Genomic DNA, 14555 nt, shown 5'->3' on the forward strand with positions numbered 1-14555 from the left:
TTCAAAATGCGACTCACTGCCGCTTTCAGGACTTGGCATATGTTGCGTATAAAAATTCGTAATATCAAACTGCGAATACGTGCATAGAGCCAGAATTTGACTCCAAAATATGGCTCAGGCCTCGAAATTGGGATGTTTGGGATATTTTGAAAACTGCAGGGGACTTTGGGACAAATATGACCAAACGCCGCTTTCATTACTTGGCATATGTTGGGTATAAAAAGTCGTAGTTTTCAAACTGCGAATACGTGCAGATAGCATGAATTTTCCTCCAAAATATGGCTCAGGCCTCGATATTTGGATGTTTGGGATATTTTGAAAACTGCAGGGGGGATTAGGACAAATGTGACTAAACGCCGCTTTCAGTACTTCGCATATGTTGGGTATAAAAAGTCGTATTATCAAACTGCGAATACGTGCAGAGAGCCAGAATTTGGCTCCAAAATATGGCTCAGGCCTCAAAATTGGGATATTTGGGATATTTTGAAAACTGCAGGGAGGTTTGGGACAAATGTGACCAAACACCGCTTTCAGTACTTGGCATATGTTGGGTATAAAAAGTCGTAACTTATAACTGCGAATACGTGCAGAGAGCCAGAATTTGGATCCAAAATATGGCTCAGGCCTCGAAATTGGGATATTTGGGATATTTCGAAAACTGCAGGGGAGTTTGTGCAAAATGTAACTCACTGCAGCTTTCAGTACTTGGCATATGTTGGGTATAAAATTCGTAATATCAAACTGCGAATACGTGCAGAGAGCCAGAATTTGGGTCCAAAATATGGCTCAGGCCTCGAAATTGGGATGTTTGGGATATTTCGAAAACTACAGGGGAGTTTGTTCAAAATGTGACTCACTGCCGCTTTCTGGACTTGGCATATGTTGGGTATAAAAAGTCGTAATATCAAACTGCGAATACGTGCAGAGAGCCAGAATTTGGCTCCAAAATATGGCTCAGACCTCGAAATTGAGTTATTTGGGATATTTTGAAAACTGCAGGGAGGTTTGAGACCAATATGACCAAACGCTGCATTCATTTCTTGGCATATGTTGGGTATAAAAAGTCGTAATATCAAAATGCGAATACGTGCAGAGAGCCAGAATTTGGCTCCAAAATATGGCCCAGGCCTTGATATTCAGATGTTTGGGATATTTTGAAAACTGCATTGAGGTTTGGGACAAATGTGACCAAATGCCGCTTTCAGTACTTGCCCTATGTTGGGTATAAAAAGTTGTAATTTCAAACTGCGAATACGTGCAGATAGCATGAATTTTGCTCCAAAATATGGCTCAGGCCTCAAAATTGGGATGTTTGGGATATTTTGAAAACTGCAGGGTGGATTGGGACAAATGTGACTAAACGCCGCTATCAGTACTTTGCATATGTTCTGTATAAAAAAGTCGTAATTTCAAACTGCGAATACGTGCAGAGAGCCAGAATTTGGTTCCAAAATATGTCTCAGGCCTCGAAATTGGGATATTTCGGATATTTAAAAAACTGCAGGGGAGTTTGTGCAAAATGTGACTCACTGCCGCTTTCAGGACTTGGAATATGTTGGGTATAAAAGTCGTAATATCAAACTGCGAATACGTGCATAGATCCAGAATTTGGCTCCAAAATATGGCTCAGGCCTCGAAATTGGGATGTTTGGAATATTTTGAAAACTGCAGGGGACTTTGGGACAAATATGACTAAACGCCGCTTTTAGTACTTGGCCTATGTTGGGTATAAAAAGTTGTAATTTCAAACTGCGAATACCTGCACAGAGCCAGAATTTGGCTCCAAATTATGGCTCAGGCTCGAAATTGGGGTGTTTGGGATATTTTGAAAACTGGAGGGAGGTTTGGGACAAATGTGACCAAACGCCGCTTTCAGTACTTGGCATATGTTGGTATAAAAAAGTCGCAATTTCAAACTGCGAATACGTGCAGAGAGCCTGAATTTTGCTCCAAATAATGGCGCAGGCCTCGAAATTGGGATATTTGGGATATTTTGCAACTGCAGGGAGGATTGGGACAAATGAGACCAAACGCCGCTCTCAGTACTTTGCATATGTTGGGTATAAAAAGTCGTAATTTCAAACCGCGAATACGTGCAGAGAGCCAGAATTTGGCTCCAAAATATGGCTCAGGCCTCGAAATTGGGATATTTGGGATATTTCAAAAACTGCAGGGGAGTTTGTGCAAAATGCGACTCACTGCCGATTTCAGGACTTTGCATATGTTGTTTATAAAAAGTCGTAATATCAAACTGCGAATACGTGCATAGAGCCAGAATTTGGCTCCAAAATATGGCTCAGGCCTTGAAATTGGGATATTTGGGATATTTCAAAAACTGCAGGGGAGTTTGTGCAAAATGTGACTCACTGCCGCTTTCAGGACTTGGCATATGTTCGGTATAAAAAGTCGTAATATCAAACTGCGAATACGTGCACAAAGCCAGAATTTGGCTCCAAATTATGGCTCAGGCCTCAAAATTGGGATGTTTGGGATATTTTGAAAACTGCAGGGGACTTTGGGACAAATATGACCAAACGCCGCTTTCAGTACTTGGCATATGTTCGGTATAAAAAGTCGTAATTTCAAACTGCGAATACGTGCAGAGATCCAGAATTTGGCTCCAAAATATGGCTCAGGCCTCGAAATAGGGATGGTTGGGATATTTTGAAAACTGGAGGGTGGATTGGGACAAATGTGACCAAACGCCGCTTTCAGTACTTGGCATATGTTGGGTAAAAAAATTCGTTATTTCAAACTGCGAATAAGTGCAGAGAGCCTGAATTTGGTTCCAAAATATGGCTGAGGCCTCGATATTGGGATGTTTCGGATATTTTGAAAACTGCAATAAAGTTTAGGACAAATGTGACCAAAAACCGCTTTCAGTACTTCGCATATGTTGGGTATAAAAAGTCGTAATATCAAACTGCGAATACGTGCAGAGAGCCAGAATTTGGCTCCAAAATATGGCCCAGGCCTCGATATTGAGATGTTTGGGATATTTTGAAAACTGCAGGGAGGTTTGGGACAAATGTGACCAAACGCCGCTTTCAGTCCTTCGCATATGTTGGGTATAAAAAAGTCGTAATTTCAAACTGCGAATACGTGCAGAGAGCCAGAACTTGGCTCCAAAATATGGCTCAGGCTTCGAAATTGGGATATTTGCGTTATTATTAGAGGGGAGTTTGGGCAAAATGTGACTCACTGCCGCTTTCAGGACTTGGCATATGTTGGGTATAAAAATTCGTAATATCAAACTCCGAGTACGTGCATAGAGCCAGAATTTGGCTTCAAAATATGGCTCAGGCCTCAAAATTGGAATGTTTGGGATATTTTGAAAACTGCAGGGAGGTTTGGGACAAATGTGACCAAACGCCGCTTTCAGAACTTCGCATATGTTGGGTATAAAAAAGTCGTAATTTCAAACTGCGAATACGTGCAGAGAGCCAGAATTTGGCTCCAAAATATGGCCCAGGCCTCGAAATTGGAATGTTTGGGATATTTTGAAAACTGCAGGGAGGTTTGGGACAAATGTGACCAAACGCCGCTTACAGTACTTGGCATATGTTGGTAAAAAAAAGTAGCAATTTCAAACTGCGAATACGTGCAGAGAGCCAGAATTTAACTCCAAAATATGGCTCAGGCCTCGAAATTGGGTTGTTTGGGATATTTTGAAAACTGCAGGGGACTTTGGGACAAATATGACCAAACGCCGCTTTCAGTACTTGGCATATGTTGGGTAAAAAAAGTTGTAATTTCAAACTGCGAATACGTGCAGAGAGCCTGAATTTTGCTCCAAAATATGGTGCAGGCCTCGAAATTGGGATATTTGGGATATTTTGCAACTGCAGGGAGGTTTGGGACAAATGAGACCAAACGCTGCTCTCAGTACATCGCATATGTTGGGAATAAAAATTCGTAATTTCAAACTGCGAATACGTGCAGAGAGCCAGAATTTGGCTCCAAAATATGGCTCTGTCCTCGAAATTGGGATATTTGGGATATTTCAAAAACTGCAGGGGAGTTTGTGCAAAATGTGACTCACTGCCGCTGTCAGGACGTGGCATATGTTGGGTATAAAATGTCATAATATCAAAATGCGAATACGTGCATAGAGATAGAATTTAACTCCAAAATATGGCTCAGGCCTCGAAATTGGGATGTTTGGGATATTGTGAAAACTGCAGGGGACTTTGGGACAAATATGACCAAATGCCGCTTTCAGTACTTGGCCTATGTTGGGTATAAAAAGTTGTAATTTCAAACTGCGAATACGTGCAGATATCATGAATTTTGCTCCAAAATATGGCGCAGCCCTCGAAATTGGGATATTTGGGATATTTTGCAACTACAGGGAGGTTTGGGACAAATGAGACCAAACGCCGCTCTCAGTACTTCGCATATGTTGGGTATAAAAATTCGTAATTTCAAACTGCGAATACGTGCAGAGAGCCAGAATTTGGCTCCAAAATATGGCTCAGGCCTCGAAATTGGGATATTTGGGATATTTCAAAAACTACAGGGGAGTTTGTGCAAAATGCGACTCACTGCCGCTTTCAGGACTTGGCATATGTTGCGTATAAAAAGTCGTAATATCAAACTGCGAATACGTGCATAGAGCCAGAATTTGGCTCTAAAATATGGCTCAGGCCTTGAAATTGGGGTGTTTGGGATATTTTGAAAACTGGAGGAAGGTTTGGGACAAATGTGACCCAGCGCCGCTTTCAGTACTTGGCATATGTTGGGTATAAAGATATGTAATTTCAAACTGCGAATACGTGCAGAGAGCCAGAATTTGGCTCCAAAATATAGCTCAGGCCTCGAAATTGGGATATTTGCTTTATTACTGGAGGGGAGTTAGGGCAAAATGTGACTCACTGCCGCTTTCATTACTTGGCATATGTTGGGTATAAAAAGTCGTAATATCAAACTGCGAATACGTGCATAGAGCCAGAATTTGGCTCCAAAATATGGCTCAGGCTTCGATATTGGGATGTTTGGGATATTTTGAAAACTGCAGGGGGGATTGGGACAAATGTGACTAAACGCCGCTTTCAATACTTCGCATATGTTGGGTATAAAAAAGTCGTATTTTCAAACTGCGAATACGTGCAGAGAGCCAGAATTTGGTTCCAAAATATGTCTCAGGCTTTCAAATTGGGATATTTGGGATATTTCAAAAACTGCAGGGGAGTTTGTGCAAAATGTGACTCTCTGCCGGTTTTATGACTTGGCATATGTTGGGTATAAAAAGTCGTAATATCAAACTGCGAATACGTGCATAGAGCGAGAATTTGGCTCGAAAATATGGCTCAGGCCTCGAAATTGGGATGTTTGGGATATTTTGAAAACTGCAGGGTACTTTGGGACAAATATGACCAAACGCCACTTTCAGTACTTGGCCTATGTTGGGTATAAAAAGTTGTAATTTCAAACTGCGAGTACGTGTAGAGAGCCAGAATTTGGTTCCAAAATATGTCTCAGGCCTCGAAATTGGGATATTTGGGATATTTCAAAAACTGCAGGGGAGTTTGTGCAAAATGAGACTCACTGACGCTTTCAGGACTTGGCATATGTTGGGTATAAAAAATCGTAATATCAAACTGCGAATACGTGCATAGAGCCAGAATTGGGCTCCAAAATATGGCTCAGGCCTCGAAATTGGGGTGTTTGGGATATTTTGAAAACTGGAGGGAGGTTTGGGACAAATGTGACCAAACGCCGCTTTCAGTACTTGGCATATGTTGGTATAAAAAAGTCGCAATTTCAAACTGCGAATACGTGAAAAGAGCCAAAATTTGGCTCCATAATATGGCTCAGGCCTCGAAATTGGGATATTTGGGATATTTTGAAAACTGCAGGGGAGTTTGTGCAAAATGTGACTCACTGCCGCTTTCAGGACTTGGCATATGTTGGGTATAAAAGTTGGTAATTTCGAACTGCGAATACGTGCAGAGAGTCAGAATTTGACTCCAAAATATGGCCCAGGCCTTGATATTGAGATGTTTGGGATATTTTGAAAACTGCAGGGGGGATTAGGACAAATATGACTAAACGCCGCTTTCAGTACTTCGCATATGTTGGGTATAAAAAGTCGTAATATCAAACTGCGAATACGTGCAGAGAGCCAGAATTTGGCTCCAAAATATGGCCCAGGCCTTGATATTGAGATGTTTGGGATATTTTGAAAACTGCATTGAGGTTTGGGACAAATGTGACCAAATGCCGCTTTCAGTACTTGCCCTATGTAGGGTATAAAAATTTGTAATTTCAAACTGCGAATACGTGCAGATAGCATGAATTTTGCTCCAAAATATGGCTCAGGCCTCAAAATTGGGATATTTTGAAAACTGCAGGGAGGTTTGGGACAAATGTGACCAAAAGCCGCTTTCAGTACTTGGAATATGTTGGGTATAAAAAGATGTAATTTCGAACTGCGAATACGTGCAGAGAGCTAGAACTTGGCTCCAAAATATGGCTCAGGCCTCGAAATTGGGATATTTGCGTTATTTTGACATTTGGAGGGGAGTTTGGGCAAAATGTGACTCACTGCCGCTTTCAGTACTTGGCATATATTCGGTATAAAAAAGTCGCAATTTCAAACTGCGAATACGTGCAGAGATGCTGAATTTGGCTCCAAAATATGGCTCAGGCCAAGAAATTAGGATATTTCGGATATTTCGAAAACTGCAGGGGAGTTTGTGCAAAATGTGACTCACTGCTGCTTTCAGGACTTGGCATATGTTGGGTATAAAGATTCGTACTATCAAACTGCGAATACGTGCAGATAGCCAAAATTTGGCTCCATAATATGTCTAAGGCCTCGAAATTGGGATATTTAAGATATTGTGAAAACTGAAGGGGAGTTTGTGCAAAATTTGACTCACTGCCGCTTTGAGGACTTGGCATATGTTGGGTATAAAATTCGTAATTTGAAACTGGGAATACGTGCAGAGAGCTAGAATTTGGCTCCAAAATATGGCTCATGCTTCGAAATTAAGATATTTGGGATATTTCGAAAACTGCAGGGGAGTTTGTGCAAAATGTGACTCACTGCCGCTTTCAGGACTTGGCATATGTTGGGTATAAAAAGTCGTAATATCAAACTGTGAATACGTGCAGAGAGCCAGAATTTGGCTCCTAAATATGGCTCAGACCTCGAAATTGGGTTATTTGGGATATTTTGAAAACTGCAGGGAGGTTTGAGACAAATATGACCAAACGCCGCATTCAGTTCTTGGAATATGTTGGGTATAAAAAAGTCGCAATTTCAAACTGCGAATACGTGCAGAGAGCCAGAATTTGGCTCCAAAATATGGCTCAGGCCTCGAAATTGGGATATTTGGGATATTTTGAAAACTGCAGGGGAGTTTGTTCAAAATGCGACTCACTGCCGCTTTCAGGACTTGGCATATGTTGCGTATAAAAATTCGTAATATCAAACTGCGAATACGTGCATAGAGCCAGAATTTGACTCCAAAATATGGCTCAGGCCTCGAAATTGGGATGTTTGGGATATTTTGAAAACTGCAGGGGACTTTGGGACAAATATGACCAAACGCCGCTTTCATTACTTGGCATATGTTGGGTATAAAAAGTCGTAGTTTTCAAACTGCGAATACGTGCAGATAGCATGAATTTTCCTCCAAAATATGGCTCAGGCCTCGATATTTGGATGTTTGGGATATTTTGAAAACTGCAGGGGGGATTAGGACAAATGTGACTAAACGCCGCTTTCAGTACTTCGCATATGTTGGGTATAAAAAGTCGTATTATCAAACTGCGAATACGTGCAGAGAGCCAGAATTTGGCTCCAAAATATGGCTCAGGCCTCAAAATTGGGATATTTGGGATATTTTGAAAACTGCAGGGAGGTTTGGGACAAATGTGACCAAACACCGCTTTCAGTACTTGGCATATGTTGGGTATAAAAAGTCGTAACTTATAACTGCGAATACGTGCAGAGAGCCAGAATTTGGATCCAAAATATGGCTCAGGCCTCGAAATTGGGATATTTGGGATATTTCGAAAACTGCAGGGGAGTTTGTGCAAAATGTAACTCACTGCAGCTTTCAGTACTTGGCATATGTTGGGTATAAAATTCGTAATATCAAACTGCGAATACGTGCAGAGAGCCAGAATTTGGGTCCAAAATATGGCTCAGGCCTCGAAATTGGGATGTTTGGGATATTTCGAAAACTACAGGGGAGTTTGTTCAAAATGTGACTCACTGCCGCTTTCTGGACTTGGCATATGTTGGGTATAAAAAGTCGTAATATCAAACTGCGAATACGTGCAGAGAGCCAGAATTTGGCTCCAAAATATGGCTCAGACCTCGAAATTGAGTTATTTGGGATATTTTGAAAACTGCAGGGAGGTTTGAGACCAATATGACCAAACGCTGCATTCATTTCTTGGCATATGTTGGGTATAAAAAGTCGTAATATCAAAATGCGAATACGTGCAGAGAGCCAGAATTTGGCTCCAAAATATGGCCCAGGCCTTGATATTCAGATGTTTGGGATATTTTGAAAACTGCATTGAGGTTTGGGACAAATGTGACCAAATGCCGCTTTCAGTACTTGCCCTATGTTGGGTATAAAAAGTTGTAATTTCAAACTGCGAATACGTGCAGATAGCATGAATTTTGCTCCAAAATATGGCTCAGGCCTCAAAATTGGGATATTTGGGATATTTTGAAAACTGCAGGGAGGTTTGGGACAAATGTGACCAAAAGCCGCTATCAGTACTTGGAATATGTTGGGTATAAAAAGATGTAATTTCTAACTGCGAATACGTGCAGAGAGCTAGAACTTGGCTCCAAAATATGGCTCAGGCCTCGAAATTGGGATATTTGCGTTATTTTGAAATTTGGAGGGGAGTTTGGGCAAAATGTGACTCACTGCCGCTTTCAGTACTTGGCATATATTCGGCATAAAAATTCGCAATTTCAAACTGCGAATACGTGCAGAGATCCAGAATTTGGCTCCAAAATATTGCTCAGGCCTCGAAATTGGGATGTTTAGGATATTTTGAAAACTGCAGAGGAGTTTGTGCAAAATGTGACTCACTGCCGCTTTCAGTACTTGGAATATGTTGGGTATAAAAAAGTCGCACTTTCAAACTGCGAATACGTGCAGAGATCCAGAATTTGGCTGCAAAATATGGCTCAGGCCTCGAAATAGAGATATTTCGGATATTTCGAAAACTGCTGGGGAGTTTGTGCAAAATGTGACTCACTGCCGCTTTCAGGACTTGTCATATGTTGGGTATAAAAATTCATAATATCAAACTGCGAATACGTGCATAGAGCCAGAATTTGGCTCCAAATTATGGCTCAGGCCTCGAAATTGGGATGTTTGGGATATTTTGAAAACTGCAGGGATGTTTGGGACAAATGTGACCAAACGCCGCTTTCAGTACTTGGCATATGTTGGGTGTAAAAAGATGTAATTTCTAACTGCGAATACGTGCAGAGAGCCAGAATTTGGCTCCAAAATATGGCTCAGGCCTCAAAATTGTGATATTTGGGATATTTCGAAAACTGCAGGAGAGTTTGTACAAAATGTGACTCACTGCCGCTTTGAGGACTTGGCATATGTTGGGTATAAAAAGTCGTAATATCAAACTGCGAACACGTGCATAGAGCCAGAATTTGGCTCCAAATTATGGCTCAGGCCTCGAAATTGGGATGTTTGGGATATTTTGAAAACTGCAGGGTGGTTTGAGACAAATGTGACTAAACGCGGCTTTCAGTACTTGGCATATGTTGGTATAAAAAAGTCTCAATTTCAAACTGCGAATACGTGCAGAGAGCCACAATTTGGCTCCATAATAGGGCTCAGGCCTTGAAATTGGGATATTTGGGATATTTTGAAAACTGCAGGGGAGATTGTGCAAAATGTGACTCACTGCCGCCTTCAGGACTTGGCATATGTTGGGTATAAAAAGTCGTAATATTTAACTGCGAATACGTGCATAAAGCAAGAATTTGGCTCCAAAATATGGCACAGGCCTAAAAATTGGGATTTTTGGAATATTTTGAAAACTGGAGGGAGGTTTGGGACAAATGTGACCAAACACCGCTTTCAGTACTTGGCATATGTTGGGTATAAAAAGTTGTAACTTATAACTGCGAATACGTGCAGAGAGCCAGAAATTGGATCCAAAATATGGCTCAGGCCTCGAAATTGGGATATTTGGGATATTTTGAAAACTGCAGGGGAGTTTGTGCAAAATGTAACTCACTGCAGCTTTCAGTACTTGGCATATGTTGGGTATAAAATTCGTAATATCAAACTGCGAATACGTGCAGAGAGCCAGAATTTGGGTCCAAAATATGGCTCAGGCCTCGAAATTGGGATGTTTGGGATATTTCGAAAACTACAGGGGAGTTTGTTCAAAATGTGACTCACTGCCGCTTTCTGGACTTGGCATATGTTGGGTATAAAAAGTCGTAATATCAAACTGCGAATACGTGCAGAGAGCCAGAATTTGGCTCCAAAATACGGCTCAGGCCTCGAAATTGGGATGTTTAGGATATTTTGAAAACTGCAGGGGAGTTTGTGCAAAATGTGACTCACTGCCGCTTTCAGTACTTGGAATATGTTGGGTATAAAAAAGTCGCACTTTCAAACTGCGAATACGTGCAGAGATCCAGAATTTGGCTCCAAAATATGGCTCAGGCCTCGAAATAGAGATATTTCGACAACTGCTGGGGAGTTTGTGCAAAATGTGACTCACTGCCGCTTTCAGGACTTGTCATATGTTGGGTATAAAAATTCATAATATCAAACTGCGAATACGTGCATAGAGCCAGAATTTGTCTCCAAATTATGGCTCAGGCCTCGAAATTGGGAAGTTTGGGATATTTTGAAAACTGCAGGTAGGTTTGGGACAAATGTGACCTAACGCTGATTTCAGTACTTGGCATATGTTGGGTATAAAAAGTCGTAATATCATACTGCGAATGCGTGCAGAGAGCTAGAATTTGTCTCCAAAATATGGCTCAGGCCTCGAAATTGAGATATTTGGGATATTTTGAAAACTGCAGGGAGGTTTGGGACAAATGTGACCAAACGCCGCTTTCAGTACTGGGCATATGTTGGGTATAAAATAAGTCGCAATTTCAAACTGCGAATACGTGCAGAGAGCCAGAATTTGGCACCAAAATATGGCTCAGGCCTCGAAATTGGGATATTTGGAATATTTCGAAAACTGCAGGGGAGTTTGTGCAAAATGTGACTCACTGCTGCTTTCAGGACTTTGCATATGTTGGGTATAAAAAGTCGAAATATCAAACTGCGAATACGTTCATAGAGCTTGAATTTGGCTCTAAAATATATCTTAGGCCTCGAAATTGGGATATTTGGGATATTTTGAAAACTGCAGGGAGGTTTGGGACAAATGTGACCAAACGCCGCTTTCAGTAGTTGGCATATGTTGGGTATAATAAGTTGTAATTAACAAACTGCGAATACGTGCAGAGAGCCAAAATTTGGTTCCAAAATATGGCTCAGGCCTCGATATTGGGATGTTTTGATATTTTGAAAACTGCAGGGGGGATTGGGACAAATCTGACTAAACGCCGCTTTCAGTACTTGGCATATGTTGGGTATAAAAAGACGTAATTTCGAACTGCGAATACGTGCAGAGAGCCAGAATTTGGCTCCAAAATATGGCTCAGACCTCCAAATTGGGATATTTAGGATATTTTGAAAACTGCAGGGATGTTTGGGACAAATGTGACCAAACACCGCTTTCAGTACTTGGCATATGTTGGGTATAAAAAGTAGTAATTTCTAACTGCGAATACGTGCAGCGAGCCAGAATTTGGCTCCAAAATATGGCTCAGTCCTCGAAATTGAGATAGTTGGGATATTTCGAAAACTGCAGGAGAGTTTGTACAAAATGTGACTCACTGCCGCTTTCAGGACTTGGCATATGTTGGGTATAAAAAGTCGTAATTTCAAACTGCGAATACGTGCAGAGAACCAGAATTTGGCTCCAAAATATGACTCAGGCCTCGAAATTGGAAAGTTTGGGATATTTTGAAAACTGCAGGGGAGTTTGGGACAAATATGACCAAACGCCGCTTTCAGTACTTGACATATGTTGGGTATAAAAAGACGTCATTTCGACCTGCGAATACGTGCAGAGAGCCAGAATTTGGCTCCAAAATATGGCTTAGGCCTCGAAATTGGGATATTTGGGATATTTTGAAAACTGCAGGGGAGATTGTGCAAAATTTGACTCACTGCCGCTTTCAGGACTTGGCATATGTTGGGTATAAAACGACGTAATTTCGAACTGCGAATACGTGCAGAGAGCCAGAATTTGGCTCCAAAATATGTCTCAGACCTCGAAATTGGGATATTTGGGATATTTTGAAAACTGCAGGGGAGATTGTGCAAAATGTGACTCACTGCCGCTTTCAGGACTTGGCATATGTTGGGTATAAAAAGTCGTAATATTAAACTGCGAATACGTGCATAAAGCAAGAATTTGGCTCCAAAATATGGCTCAGGCCTAGAAATTGGGATGTTTGGGATATTTTGAAAACTGGAGGGAGGTTTGGGACAAATGTGACCAAACACCGCTTTCAGTACTTGGCATATGTTGGGTATAAAAATTCGTAACTTATAACTGCGAATACGTGCAGAGAGCCAGAATTTGGATCCAAAATATGGCTCAGGCCTCGAAATTGGGATATTTGGGATATTTCGAAAACTGCAGGGGAGTTTGTGCAAAATGTAACTCACTGCCGCTTTCAGTACTTGGCATATGTTGGGTATAAAAAGACGTAATTTCTAACTGCGAATACGTGCAGAGAGCCAGAATTTGGCTCAAAAATATGGCTCAGGCCTCGAAATTGGGATATTTGGGATAATTTGAAAACTGGAAGGGAGTTTGTGCAAAATGTGACTCACTGCCGCTTTCAGTACTTGGCATATGTTGGGTATAAAATTCGTAATATCAAACTGCGAATACTTGAAGAGAGCCAGAATTTGGCTCCAAAATATGGCTCAGGCCTCGATATTGGGATGTTTGGGATATTTTGAAAACTGCAGGAAGGTTTGGGACAAATGTGACCAAACGCCGCTTTCAGTACTTCGCATATGTTGGGTATAAAAAAGTCGTAATTTCAAACTGCGAATACGTGCAGAGAGCCAGAATTTGGGTCCAAAATATGGCTCAGGCCTCGAAATTGGGATGTTTGGGATATTTTGAAAACTGCAGGGGAGTTTGTGCAAAATGTGACTAATTTTGCCGCTTTAAGGACTTGGCATATGTTGGGAATAAAAAATCGTGATTTAAAACTGCGAATACGTGCAGAGAGCCAGAATTTGGCTCCAAAATATAGCTCAGGCCTCGAAATTGGGATATTTGGGATATTTTGAAAACTGCAGAGGAGTTTGTGCAAAATGTGACTCTCTGCCGCTTTCAGGACTTGGCATATGTTGGGTATAAAAGGTGATAATTTCAAACTGCGAATATGTGCAGAGAGCCAGATTTTGGCTCCAAAATATGGCTCAGGCCTCGAAATTGGGATGTTTGGGACATTTTGAAAACTGCAGGGGACTTTGGGACAAATATGACCAAACGCCGCTTTCAGTACTTGGCATATGTTGGGTATAAAAAGTCGTAATTTCAAACTGCGAATACGTGCAGAGTGCCTGAATTTGGCTCCAAAATATGGCTCAGGCCTCGAAATTGGGATATTTGGGATATTTTGAAAATTGCAGGGAGGTTTGGGACAAATGTGACCAAACGCCGCTTTCAGTTCTTCGCATATGTTGGGTATAAAAAGTCGTAATTTCAAACTGCGAATACGTGCAGATAGCTAGAATTTGGCTCCAAAATATGGCTCAGGCCTCGAAATTGGGATATTTGGGATATTTCGAAAACTGCAAGGGAGTTTGTGCAAAATGTGACTCACTTCCGCTTTCAGGACTTTGCATATATAAAAAAAGTCTATAAAAAAAAGGTATAAAAGTCTTTAAAAAAAGGTATAAAAAGTATAAAAAGTATAAAAAGGTATATACGTGCAGAGAGCCAGAATTTGGCTCCAAAATATGGCTCAGGCCTCGATATTGGGATGTTTGGGATATTTTGAAAACTGCAGTTAGATTTGGGACAAATGTGACCAAACGTCACTTTCAGTACTTGGCATATGTTGGGTATAATAAGTTGTAATTTCAAACTGCGAATACCTGCATAGAGCCAGAATTTCGCTCCAAAATATGGCTCAGGCCTCGAAAATGGAATGTTTAGGATATTTTGAAAACTGGAGGGAGGTTTGGGACAAATGTGACCAAACGCCCTTTCAGTACTTGGCATATGTTGGGTATAAAAAGTCGTAATATCAAACTGCGAATACGAGCAGAGAGCCAGAATTTGGCTCCAAAATATGGCTCAGGCCTCGATATTGGAATGTTTTGGATATTTTGAAAACGGCAGTTAGATTTGGGACAAATGTGACCAAACGTCGCTTTCAGTACTTGGCATATGTTGGGTATAAAAAGTCGTAATATCAAACTACGAATACGTGCATAGAG

Source organism: Procambarus clarkii, unplaced genomic scaffold (assembly GCF_040958095.1).
Source record: "Procambarus clarkii isolate CNS0578487 unplaced genomic scaffold, FALCON_Pclarkii_2.0 HiC_scaffold_222, whole genome shotgun sequence".
NCBI lineage: Eukaryota > Metazoa > Arthropoda > Malacostraca > Decapoda > Cambaridae > Procambarus > Procambarus clarkii.